The following is a 12,469-nucleotide window of genomic DNA, read 5'->3' as shown; positions in this document are numbered from 1 at the left end:
CGTGCGACCTAACACTCCAAGCTTCACGCTTCACTTTTGAGCGTCATATGTGCCAGGAGTTTTGAACGGGGGGGGGGGGGGGGGGGGGGGCAGATCTCCTGGCGGGGGAACCCCTTAAATGAAGAATGGACTCTCCACGCGCAAGTGGTGGATCAAATTTGGCAGAGATTCTGCCGGGCAGCCATTGATCTCTTCGCCTCACGAGGAAACGCTTAGTGTCCATTGTTCTTCTCCCTCTCGGATGTAAGTGCACCTTTGGGGGTGGATGCGCCAGCCCACCCATGGCCGAGAGTACTGCTCTATGCATTTCCCCCTCTCAGCCTAATCTCCACCCTTGGGTCAGAATAAGAGAGCAGGGGTTGTCACTGATCCTGGTGGTGCCACGGTGGCCATCCAGGCACTGGCTCGCAAAGATAATCCAGCCTCTGCTAGGCGAGCCATGGCCACTCCCTATATGCAGGGATCTTCTCTCCCAGGTGCGTGGGGAAAAGTACCACCCCCAACAATACCACATAGTGCTCTGGGCTTGGCCAGTGAAAGGTAGAACCTGAATGCTGCTGGCCTACCTGAGCAGGTCATTGACACCATTCAGAGTGTTCAGAGCCTCCTCCACTTGCTCTCTTTATAGTGGTAAGGGGTGGATTTTTGAGGAGTGTTTCGCTCGAGACACTATAGAGGTGGTGGGGATGAAATTTGTTTAACTGAAAACAGTTTTACTGTTGGCCCTGACCACAGCGAAGTGAGTGAGTGACTTGCAGGCCATGTCCGTCTGCACATCCTGCCTGCAGTTTGCTCCTGGGCTCACAAAGCCTGCCTGTGGCCCAATCCAGTCTTTGTACTTAAGGTGATGGAGTCAGCCTGCAGGTGTCCCACAGTGGAGCTTGTGGCTTTCGACATAGACATATCTGGGCCTTCCCTCGCACAAGCAGTGCTGAAGGGAAGAGCACCAGGGCCAGTGTGATGGTCAGTTATTATTGGTGGCTTCGGGAACATGCTTGATATGTTCCCGAATATATGTTCTTTGTTCTGTGATATGTTCTTTGATAACAGAGCAAGGCGTTTCACCACTACTTCGCTCCTTGCATAGGCACGGAAAGAAACCGGTCTAAAATGAGTTGGGAGGAGTTGGTCGGCTGTGGTATTAGAAAGGGCAGTGACAGACAGCTCGATCTGTCTGTCACTGACAGACGTTGTGTCATTGGAGCTTGGCATGCGCATCTAATTTAAGATCAAATGTAAGAAAACCTTCATGCAAGAGGCTCATTGAGCTAAGAGGCTAAAAAGCTCTGTAGAGCTACAGCATTGGTGACAATTCTCTGTTTGTTACGAGCGGTTTACTTTTACTAGCAGTTGTTCAGTTCAATGTTTTGTTTGTTTATAAGATGGTTTATGTCTTTTTCTGTATTATTTGCAAGCATACAATCAAGTCACAGACAGGAAATGTGGGGGAAGAGATAGGATGATGAGCAACAAAAGTTGCCAGACAGATTGAAATTAGGTACTTTGCGGCTATGGGATATCTGTTTTAGACCACCAGGCCACAGTGTCTTTAAAACATTTAATAATACTGTAATACTGTAATAGTTTTGGGTATTACTTCCACAACTGCACGCTTCAATTGCTTTTCATTACTATTGCCATTCATGTGTGTGACACAACTGAAGCAATGTCAGGGACAAGGAAGGCTGCAGCACATCATTCGGTCTGCAGAGAAGGTGATTGGCTGCAATTTTCCTTCTCCTCTGGACCTGTACGCCTCGAGGACTCTGAGGCATGCAGGAAATATTGCAGCTGACCCCTCCCACCCCAGACACAAACTGTTTCAGACTCTCCCCTCTGGCAGGAGGCTAAGGTCCATCAGGACCCAAACCTTTCGCCACAAAAACAGCTTCTTCCTGTCTGCAGCTAGCCTCATTAACAAGGCCCGGGTCCCCCACTGACACTCCCCCCTTGCAAATGATACAAATGTCTCTGCACATGTAAATACTGTTTCATCTCGTGTCGTGCACAGACCTGGCACGTTGCACATATTTGTTGTTGATTGTTGATCTTTGTTGTATATTTTTATGTTGGCAGTTTATATATTTATATGTACACAATATTCTCTTTTGTTATGTTACTTCTGCATGGTACAGACCCAGAATAATGCATATGTATATATCTGCAACATTGTTCTTCCATTCCATATTTATATATTTCTACATTTATTCATGTCAACTGTATGTTTGTCTAAGTGTAGCACCTTATCACCACAGCAAATTCCTCGTATGTGTGAAACACTACTTGGCAATAAAGCTCCTTCTGATTCTTCTGTCAGTGTCTACAGTTGTGAGTAATATATGGGCCTCCAAGGTGTTCACATTCTTTTAAATTAAATGCTTGAAAACACAACATTAAAATGTCAGTGTTAAAAGCAAGCTTCAGTGCACAGTGGCCTGAAAACACCTGCTGAAACGCTGACTTCACCAGCACAACAGTAAATATCCTCCAGTTGGCACACTTGAGATATCAAATCAGAAATTTCAAGACAGACTGCATGCACTGTTATTTTGAAATGATCAGATTGGATTTGTCTGTCCAGACATATTCAACCTATTTGCATGGGTTGCTACGGTAACAGCGTAGGCATCAGTAACTGCGTAAACGGCCGAGGTGGCTTTTGAAGCATGAAAAACGGAGATCCATCATCTCTCCCTCCAAAGAATCACGCTGTCAAATCGGGTGCAGTACTCCTTCATCGCACCAGACAAACTCAGCAGCGCTGGAGTTCTGCAATGTGACTTGACAGCATGCAGCCTGGATTCTGCTCAGCTGCTCTGATGCTCTTCCATCACTCTGGATACACGTATGACTTTCTACAATCAATCTGGATACAAATCTTAGTGTGAAATATTTGCCAAAATTAACACTGGTTCTAGAAACATTTTTGGACGACTGTATTGCAACTGTTTCATAGAATATTAATGACATATTGAATATTGAATACATAGTATAAAATCTGCCAAAACACCTACTTATATATTTACTCATGTGCATCCTGTTCAGGATTGTGAGGGACTGGAACATGCATTGCATGCATTGGTCAAGAGGCAGGGTTTCTCAAGCTTTTTCATGCAACTAGTTCACACAACTAGTTCTGTGCGGGTTTCTTCTGTGTTTTATATATATTTTTTAATCAGAAAAACGTGTTAAATGTTTTATTCCCTGTGAAAACTCACCGTACAAAATACCCTGCAGCGCTCCAGCTGTATCGCAGGAAGAGTTACACAAGCTGATACTTACTTTCACGCTTCTGGAAAAAGAATCTTGCCAATTAGGATTCAGGTAATCCTCAGCAGACGTTGGTAATATGATACACACATGCACACAGCTAGAGCCATTAACACAGTTACACTAAATGCTGCTTCAGGGAAACAAAGTCTGATTTCTTTTGATCCTGATGGAAGATGAAAAAAGGAACGAAAACCTTTATGACTGACAAGGTTTTGTAGTTGATGTGTAAAGAATAAAGTTGAGTTATTTTGTTTTTGACTTCAACATTTTAAGTTGAAAAAAATTGACTTGCCTTACCTCAACCCAAAAACTCTCCAGTCCTCACTAGCAGTGGTATTGTTTTGCAGATACACATCATTGACTGGGACACCAGCGCCACCAATGTTTATTGTGTCCTCAGAGGTTTCTGGTTAAGGTTCACCCACTCAGACTCAGGATGAATGGCAAGAAGAGTTACACAGGCCAGACAGGGCCGTGCCGTAGGAAGCCATGGAATAAAGTTGAAGGGTTAGCAAAGCAGGAATGTGCAAATTGATTTGTCAGTTATTTCAGAGTTATTTTTGTGATCTTAAATCATGATTTGTCACGATAAATATTCCGTATTTTACTTTAAATGCATCCATATGCATATATATATATATATACCATGTGTATGCATTTGGTTTGCATACACTGAATATCTAATCTGAACCCTTAACACAGAGACTTAGCACTAAGAGCATGGTGACTAATTGTTTGCATAAGAAAATTAAGGCTGCTACTCAAGACGCAGCCACCAGCGATGGTTCAAGTCGTACAGGGCTTGTGCCTTCTAGCAATAAAGTTATCACTCTACATTGTATTCATTCATCTTTCTTCAAGTGAGTAATTTTATTGTAAACAACATTTTGTGCATTACTTACATTCTGACATAGTACATGGAAAAATCTAAAGTCTATAGTATACCAGATTCTAACCTACTTTCTCTTGTCAACAGGAATTGGAACTGCCGGTGTGGCCAATACTAGACGAGCAGCAGGATTAACTGCGCAAAAATAAACCACACTACCTTCAAGGCAGCAGGTCCTGAAACTCCAACTCAGCATCAATGTGTACCTGTAAGTGGACCCAAGAGGGTTAGGTTTAGAATGTAGGTGCATGACCGATTCCCCCAAACTGAAAATGGATTATTAGTGTAAGTGGCCTAATGATCCAGTTGTTGTTGGTGTGATTGGATTAGCTTGAACTGCAGCAACTGAAATAGTCATTAAGATTGTGCAGCACTTAATTTTTATTGTGAAGCTAAAGTGGCTGTTAAATAGTGCTGGCTCAGGGCTACAATCAAAACTTGTTTGACCTCCATACCTTGAAGAAGATTAGAGAGGAACTTGTAACTGAAGGGTTAGTTATTTAAATTCCTCGAACGGTTTTGGAAAAACTGGTTTGAACAGGTGAATGACACCTTCTAATGCTAAAGCCGCTACCATTCAGTTTATTTAACAAATGCCCCCAGAGAGAGGTGTTGATTAGGGTTGGGTACTGTCAATTTCAGCAAAACTATTATCTGATTTTGGTTCTTGTCAAGTCCTGGTTATGATTCTTTTCATATTATGTTACCATGGACTATTTGAATCTTAATGGTTTTACACTTGTTTTTACCTCATATTGGAGCACTAATGGTCACAAGCGTCGTGGTTTTGGGTTTTAGTGGCATTATTTTCCTGTTTAGACTCTTCCTAGTGTTTGTGTTAGTGTTTATCATTCCCTGCCTCTGTGTTCTCTTATAGGTTCTGTTGGTATGCATCTGTTTCATGTTCTCTGCTGTATTTTGTTATATTCGTCCTTGTACATTTACATTTACATTTTAAATTTATTCATTTAGCTGACACTTTTATCCAAAGCGACTTACAGTTGCTATTTATGTGTCTTTAAGTGTCTTTCCATCACCACCCCCAGGTGTGTTGTCACTAGCTTTACTTCCTGTTTTATTTTGTAATTATTGGTGTTTGGTGTTTTTGTCTAGCTTTGTTTCCTGTCTGCATTGATTCCTCATGTGTCTCACCTGTGACTACCCTGCCTGCTTGAGTGTGTATGGTGGGTCCCAGTATGTATTACCCTCAGTTGTGTTCAATCTTTTTTGCATCCTCATCTGATGTTGACTGTTCTGCCATGCTCTGTTCTCTGTGATTTGGATTATTACTCTGCCTGTTTGGATTTTCCTTTGTTAGAACTTTTGCCTTGCCATGCATCCTCCTTGCCATTGTCTGCATTTTGGGTCCACACCTCCACCTCCTGCCACTTCACTCAGCCAACCTTGACAACAAGCTGCTTGTACTGTAGTTCTCCTGCTATTTCTACCTGGTTTCTGTTACCTGCCTGACAAGTCTTTCCTGATTTCACTACATTGGTGCAAATGCCCTGCTTGCCACACAATCTACTTGCTGTGGTTTTCATGTAGGACTCCTTCCTTTACAGTTCCTAAACAGTTTTGTGAGCTTTGAACAACATCACATGGTCAGCTCAGGTGTCAGCACATGACCACATGAAGTGTGGAACCGTGGTTGTATATGATGGGATCGTAACCTTTCTGAGGTCAAGAATAGCCGTTTGCGTCAGATGTTAAAGGCCACTGTGCTCCTGAGACAGCCCTTTCTGAGTCGATGCTGTGACCAATCACGTGGACCCAATGCAATCTGTATTGGGATATCCTGTAAAAATGCGTGTTAATGCCAGCTATAAATGCATACAGAACGCTGTGTGATGTGATGCAATCAAATTGGCTGGCCACGTGTAAATGAAATCTATTTACACCTCTTCCTGCTAGTTCAAGCTGCCTGCCAAAATCTACAAAAAAGTAATAGCTAATAACTGCTAACTTTCTTCTCAAAATGATTTAAAAATGAATGATGCCCATCGATTGCACTAATTACCTTATCTGGGACGGGCAATGTTTGTTGACAAGTCTGCAGCCCTACCTAACAAATCTACATATTCAGGTGCAATCACAATGTTGGCTGAGATTAACATTAGTATCAGGAGTAAATGCAGGCCTGTGGGATCGTATGTCATTACTCAGGTAACATACAGTTACAAATTGCATGTAAATACAAGATATGAATAAGGCTATGATGACATCTGAGTCATTTAAATTTGTGAATAAGACCCTGAGATGCAATTTAAAGCCGCAAAAGGTAGAAATTGGACCTTATGATTAGATTATGTTGTACAGAAATTGATCTCAAAGGTCAGGAATGATCTTCCATGTTTGAATAACATGTCTTTTTGTGTTAACAATCTTTTATCCAAACCACAAAACTTATTTCAATTTCTAGTAGAAGAGTTGAAGAATCCAGTCTGAAAACTATTAACTATTCTGTTGACAGTGTAATACTGTGTTGTAGATAAGATCTACAGCACATTTTTGTATCATGTCTTTCTTCCTTCCCTCTCCAGGTGCTGTTCTAGCACCACAGCAGCTTGTGGGCTAACCAGTGAGATAACAAAAGATAATCCGCCTTTAAAACAGATTGATCTTGCTGCATTGCTGTGTTTTATAGCCTCCAGAGAGGCATCACACAAAGGAAGTTATTGTGAAACTAGTTATTATAAAGTTATCAAATCCAATTGCCATGATAATAAACAGCACACAGTGGAGGATTGTACTTGACACCAAATGATTATCTATCCTGAATTGTGTACTGTATAGGATTCGAATTGAAACTTTATCCAGGCAATCAGATTCACGGTGTCCAGGTTACAGCATGAATTACAGGCAATCTATTCACTCTGTCCATTAAATGTGAGACCCAGGTTCACTCCACCAATGTGTCCCTGAGCAAGACACGCTCCGTAGTGTGCGACCTATCCATCCATCCATCGTCAACCGCTTATCCTGCTTACAGGGTCAAAAGGGGCTGGAGCCAATCCCATCTGACATCGGGCGAAAGGCGGGGTACAACCTGGACAGGTCGCCAATCCATCGCAGGGCCACACATAGACAAACAACCAGTCACACTCACACTCACACCTACGGACAATTTAGGGTCTTATATAGAGTTTTTTTTGTTTTTGTTTTTTGGATGAAAGCTTAAAAAATATAATGTATGCGTGAAATGAGATTCATATATTTCTAGGGCTGCACAATTAATTGAATATTGTTTTATCGAGTTTAGCTTCCCACAATTAAATGCGTTTAAAATGCGTGCTTCGCTCAGTGAAAACTATGCCGCATGTCAAATCAAGCGCTACATAAACTTTACTGCTAAGGGGGTGATTTGGCAGCATGCGCATCCTCCTGCTGCAACAGTCCAGAGTAGACAGCAAGGTCCACGAGTCTGCATGTGTCCCCTGCGCCCGTGGCGGCCGGAGCTGGTTGTTACCCTTCTAGTCAATGCTTAGGAGTCCTGGGACGAGCTGCGTCTGATGAAGCTCCCCAGATGAAGCTCTCGGCTCAACAAAGAATAAACAAGTCTATTTTTGACGGAAGCAACATCAAGCAGCACAGAGCAGATCGAACTGATCCATAATCCCTCTATCACTCCTATGTGCCTTGCAGTCCTGGATCAGTTTGAGCCCATATTAATCTCCTTCGTATATGAGGTGGTCCATCATCTGCGGTCCACAAATTGTCCCTCAGACAGCATTCCCTGTTGTCTGATTAGGGAAGTCTTTGACACCACTGGACCATGTATTTTGTCATTGATAAATATCTGTCTTGTCTCGGGTTATATTCTGTCTGTCTGCCTTTAAACATGCTGTTGTGCAGCCCCTGTTAAAAAAGGAAAAAAGGAAAATCTCGACCCATCTGTTTCTAACTTCAGGCCCATCTATAAACTGTCTTATCCACATTTTTAATTAATCATAATGTTTGTGAGTCCAGTTTCAAACCCCTTCACACTGAAACTGCACTTTTAAGAGTTTTTAATGACTTGATTTTAACTGTAGGAATTAAGGTACCGCACTTTGGTGGTTTCGATCCTACCTAACAGATAGGAGTTTCTCTGTCCACCTCGGTGATTATTCCTCTGACACAACCCCATTTACCTGTGGTGTCCCTCAAGGTTCTGTCCTAGGCCCCATCTTAAATTTCTTTATATATTCTGCCCCTGGCCTCCATTTTTGAGTACGAGTCTGCAGTATACAAATTTATTTGCCCCTGAGTGTAAAAAAAGGGCTAACTGCAGCCCCTGCTTGACCAGATGAAGGACATCAGAACATGGATGAACCTTAACTTCCTCAGCCTAAACGGAGACCAGACAGACGTCCTAGTGTTTGGACACCCTGAACTGCTTGATGTAGGTTCTCTTTGCCCTTTAACTTCAAATAATCGCTAAACTGTGAGGAATCTTGGTGTTGTATTGGACAGTGCATTTAAATTTGATAAACAGATATCTGCTGCTGTTAGATCTTTCTTCTTTCAGTTGAGAACTATAGCCAAGGGAAAGTGTTACGTCCTAAGGTCTAGGGGTATGCTGGATGCAACATAAAGGTATGGCTTTCCACTCTTCCCATTCCCAAGCAAGGCCAAAACACAAGAAATACAATTTAGCAGTTTTTATTAGCTTCAGAGATGAGCAATACCCAAAACAACAACTAAAACACTCTAAGAAACCTAAAACCTTCCTAAACCAAAAAGTAAAGAAAAGACAAAGCTCTAAACTAGGTTTCTAATTCCAGGAGAAAAGGGGTGCAAACAAAAAGGGCTTCTCACTCCTACTAACTGCTTGTAGCTGACACAACAAAGCTACACAAAGAAAATCTGTATATAACAAACAAAATGGCTAAAGCCAACAAAACAAGGTTGTCAACGACAATAATCAGAATTACAAAGTTAAGCTATTTAAAGTTCAATGTCTTCACTACACAGGTTCACTTACAAAGTCTCGTATGATCAGTTCTGATCAACAGTTCTCTACTCACAAGAAACACAGACATGACACACAGTACAAAGGCTCAGGTTGGGAATGGCAGAGAAAGAGAGAAGAGAGTCCTGTCAGTGGGGCATAAAATGGCTGCTGTCATCCAGGCGACCAATCAGGAGGCAGCTATCAGCTCTGCACTACCAATCCAGTGTGCCCACCAGTACTCCATTATTACTGTATACACACACTGTAAGGGAGGTGACAACTGACAGTGCAGGATGAGTGATAAATACATACCAAATATGACCCCAGGGTCATAACAAAAGGCCTATCTCCATCCTAAAGATTTAGAGAGGGTCATTAACGCCTTCATAACTTCCCATCTTGACTATTGTAACTCCTTATGTGTGGGCTTAGACAAGTCATCCATTCAAGGCCTGTAGTTAGTCCAAAATGCTTTGGCAGGCTGATTTTCTGAAGTACTTCCTCTGCTGGGCTTTCTTGGTGAGGAAGGTGATGTTCAGCTCCCATTTGAGGTCCTGAGAGATGGTGGTGCCCAGGAAGCATAAGAAGTCATACAGGGTGATGGGGGTGAGTCGGGATGGCCTGTTCCTGAAATCCACTACCATCTCTCTGTCTGCTATACAATGAAACAGTAAATGCATGTTGATAATAAATAGTCCATGGTGAACCATTTCAAATAGGCAATAACTCAAACACAGTTTGTCTAGTGAACAAAGTTAGTTACTGAAAACCAGTGTCAAAACACTTTTTGGCTATGTTTTATGATATGCAAAGATGTAATATAGTTTGTTCATTAAATTTATCTGGAACTGGTGGTGTGAGAAGCAGAAACTGTCATAATACTATCATTGTGTATTGAAAGAATAAAAGTGTCATTATTATTGAGGTATCCTGGTAACCATTAGACAAAAAATTTACAAAATAATGGGATTTACAGGACCAAAACCACCTGAGTCCAGGAAGGTTTTTTTATGAGAGGTCTGTCATTATGGGTACTGACCACAATGATTATATTTTCCCCAGGTTTCTCCCATTTTTTCATGGCCATGTCCCAGCACCCTCCCATTTTGTTGTTTCTGCTAGGCAACTCCCATAATTTGCATGGCCCCATAAACTTCATTATGAATCATCGACATACATGGATCCAAGTATTGGACGTTTTCCTTGCCAGGTAAAAAGCAAACCTGAGTGTCAATACTGCATTGCATAAAAGCTGAAGACACAGATTTGAAGATTAGGATAGGTTTGTGACACAGTACAGGTGATAATGTTTTCTGAATTTTCTGACTGACCTTCTTTCCTTGAACATTACTTTAGCCTTTGTCTAGTTATGACTTTTCTGATACAGGCCGGAAACTCTTGTGCACTTGCAAAATTTTGTATTTTACTTGATTTTATGCATTCTATGTATGTTCTTTTCTTTGTATAACTTTATTTTTATAATCATTCAGATTTTATTTATTTTCCATCTCATGTTATGCATTCTGTTTAGTCTATTTTTATTTATGCTTTTTATCTTATTTTTTTGTTATTATAAAGTGGGTTTTATTTTCCATCCATGAATTGTGGCGTTCTATCCCTGTTTTTTATGTAAAGTACTTACAGCTGCATTTCTTGCATTATAGCCCTAATAAAGTGTTCTCCCACAGAAATTCTAGTGATCCTCTTTATCTAATTACTCCTGGCTCCAGTGAATTGCAATGCATGTCATGCCTTTGTTAATGATTTAATGTTTTACCTGCCAGTTTCCTCTAAATCACATGCTAATGTGTCTGGCAGACTGACTGCAAGAAATCAGATATGGATCCTGTTCCAGGAAATGTTCTATGGAATTATTCTGGTGGTGGATTCCTTGACAATCAGCCAGCCAGTGTACATGACCATTGTAATTTATTTACAGTAAAAATATGTAGTACATTTCTAATAAAAAAGCTATGAAATTATGTGGTCAATAATCATCAATAGCTATAACACTACTGACAGAAAGAAGGTGGAAATTTGTTGAAATAAATTAAATAATTTTCAATTACTTAAAACATTTTGATCTTTTGTTGCAATACTTTATTATTAACCTTGTATGTCACAAAGCTGCTGATGTAGAATGCAGCTTTAAAGTTATAATCTTTCAAATGTTCATCAGATCAAATCTAATTGTTGGTACTATTTATGGCTGACATTGATTCTGCTATAGCCGTTACACATATTCACACTCATTAGTTACCCTTTTTATAAAGCAAATGTAAATGGACTGAACGTGTATAGCGCTGTTCTAGTCTCCTGACCACTCACCTGACATTTACCCTATTCACACACATTCATACACTGATGACAGTGAGTACAATGTTACAAAAGAAACAGGAACTAATACACTGACACAATTTGGGGCTCAGTGTCTTGCTCAAGGACACTTTGATATGCAGACTGGAGGAACCTGGGATTGAACCACCAACCTTCTGATCTACCACAGGCAGTGTTACTGTCATTGTTACTTACCTCCAAAACGGTATCTTAGAAAGCAACAAGGAGTTAGAAACCAGAGAACAGCACCTATCACATTCTCAGTTGATACCAGGCCAAACTGCATTTTATTAAGAAAAGCTGTTAGACAAAACATCTCAAACAGCTTTTAGTTCCACATCCCCAGGGAAGTTAAATCTCCACCAGGATGGAGGCCAATTAAAGAGTGTGTTACTGGGAGTTACCTGAAATTTTTGCTTGCCTCTGAAGCAGCAACAATCATTTACATTTATACCATTGACCCTATGGTGCAGTTTCACAAATGTTTTTACAGATCCTAATAAAACTTAACAAAGACACCATAAAAGAATTAAACAGCACATACAGAGGACATTGTACAAGTATGATGAACTTAATTGTAACATAGCACAGATGCTGTTTTGTTCAGTGATCAAAATTTAATGTTCCTCACGTCAATTGCAGAGTAACTCTATTTTTGAGAGTTTTTTCTGGAAGTCAACTTTCAACAACCTGTGCAGCTGTGTTATTCCCTCAAGAAGGCAGCAGCGCACACAAGTTTGGGCTCCCAGTCGCTGAAGTCGCAAACCAGCCGGTGAAGCACCACGCCTCTCGGCTTGGAGCAAAGGCCCGCCACCAGGCCTCCAGAGGGATTCAGGAAGAAACCACGCTTCTCCTAGGTTTTGAACTGAATGGAAAGGGGCTCCAGCAGCAAGAAGACATTGCTGCCTATCATCTATTGCAGCCCAAGAGGCATCTACCATGTTCTGTTCAGGGGTCCAGTACCATAAAGCATTGCAGTTCCCTCACACAGTCTCCGAAGCACAAACTCCCCATGCACACAAATGCACTTTTGT

Source organism: Micropterus salmoides, unplaced genomic scaffold (assembly GCF_014851395.1).
Source record: "Micropterus salmoides isolate LMB-PRFRI ecotype aquatic unplaced genomic scaffold, ASM1485139v1 Ms_hic_scaffold_8, whole genome shotgun sequence".
Taxonomy (NCBI): Eukaryota; Metazoa; Chordata; class Actinopteri; order Centrarchiformes; family Centrarchidae; genus Micropterus; species Micropterus salmoides.
Note: the sequence above shows the minus strand (reverse complement) of the source record.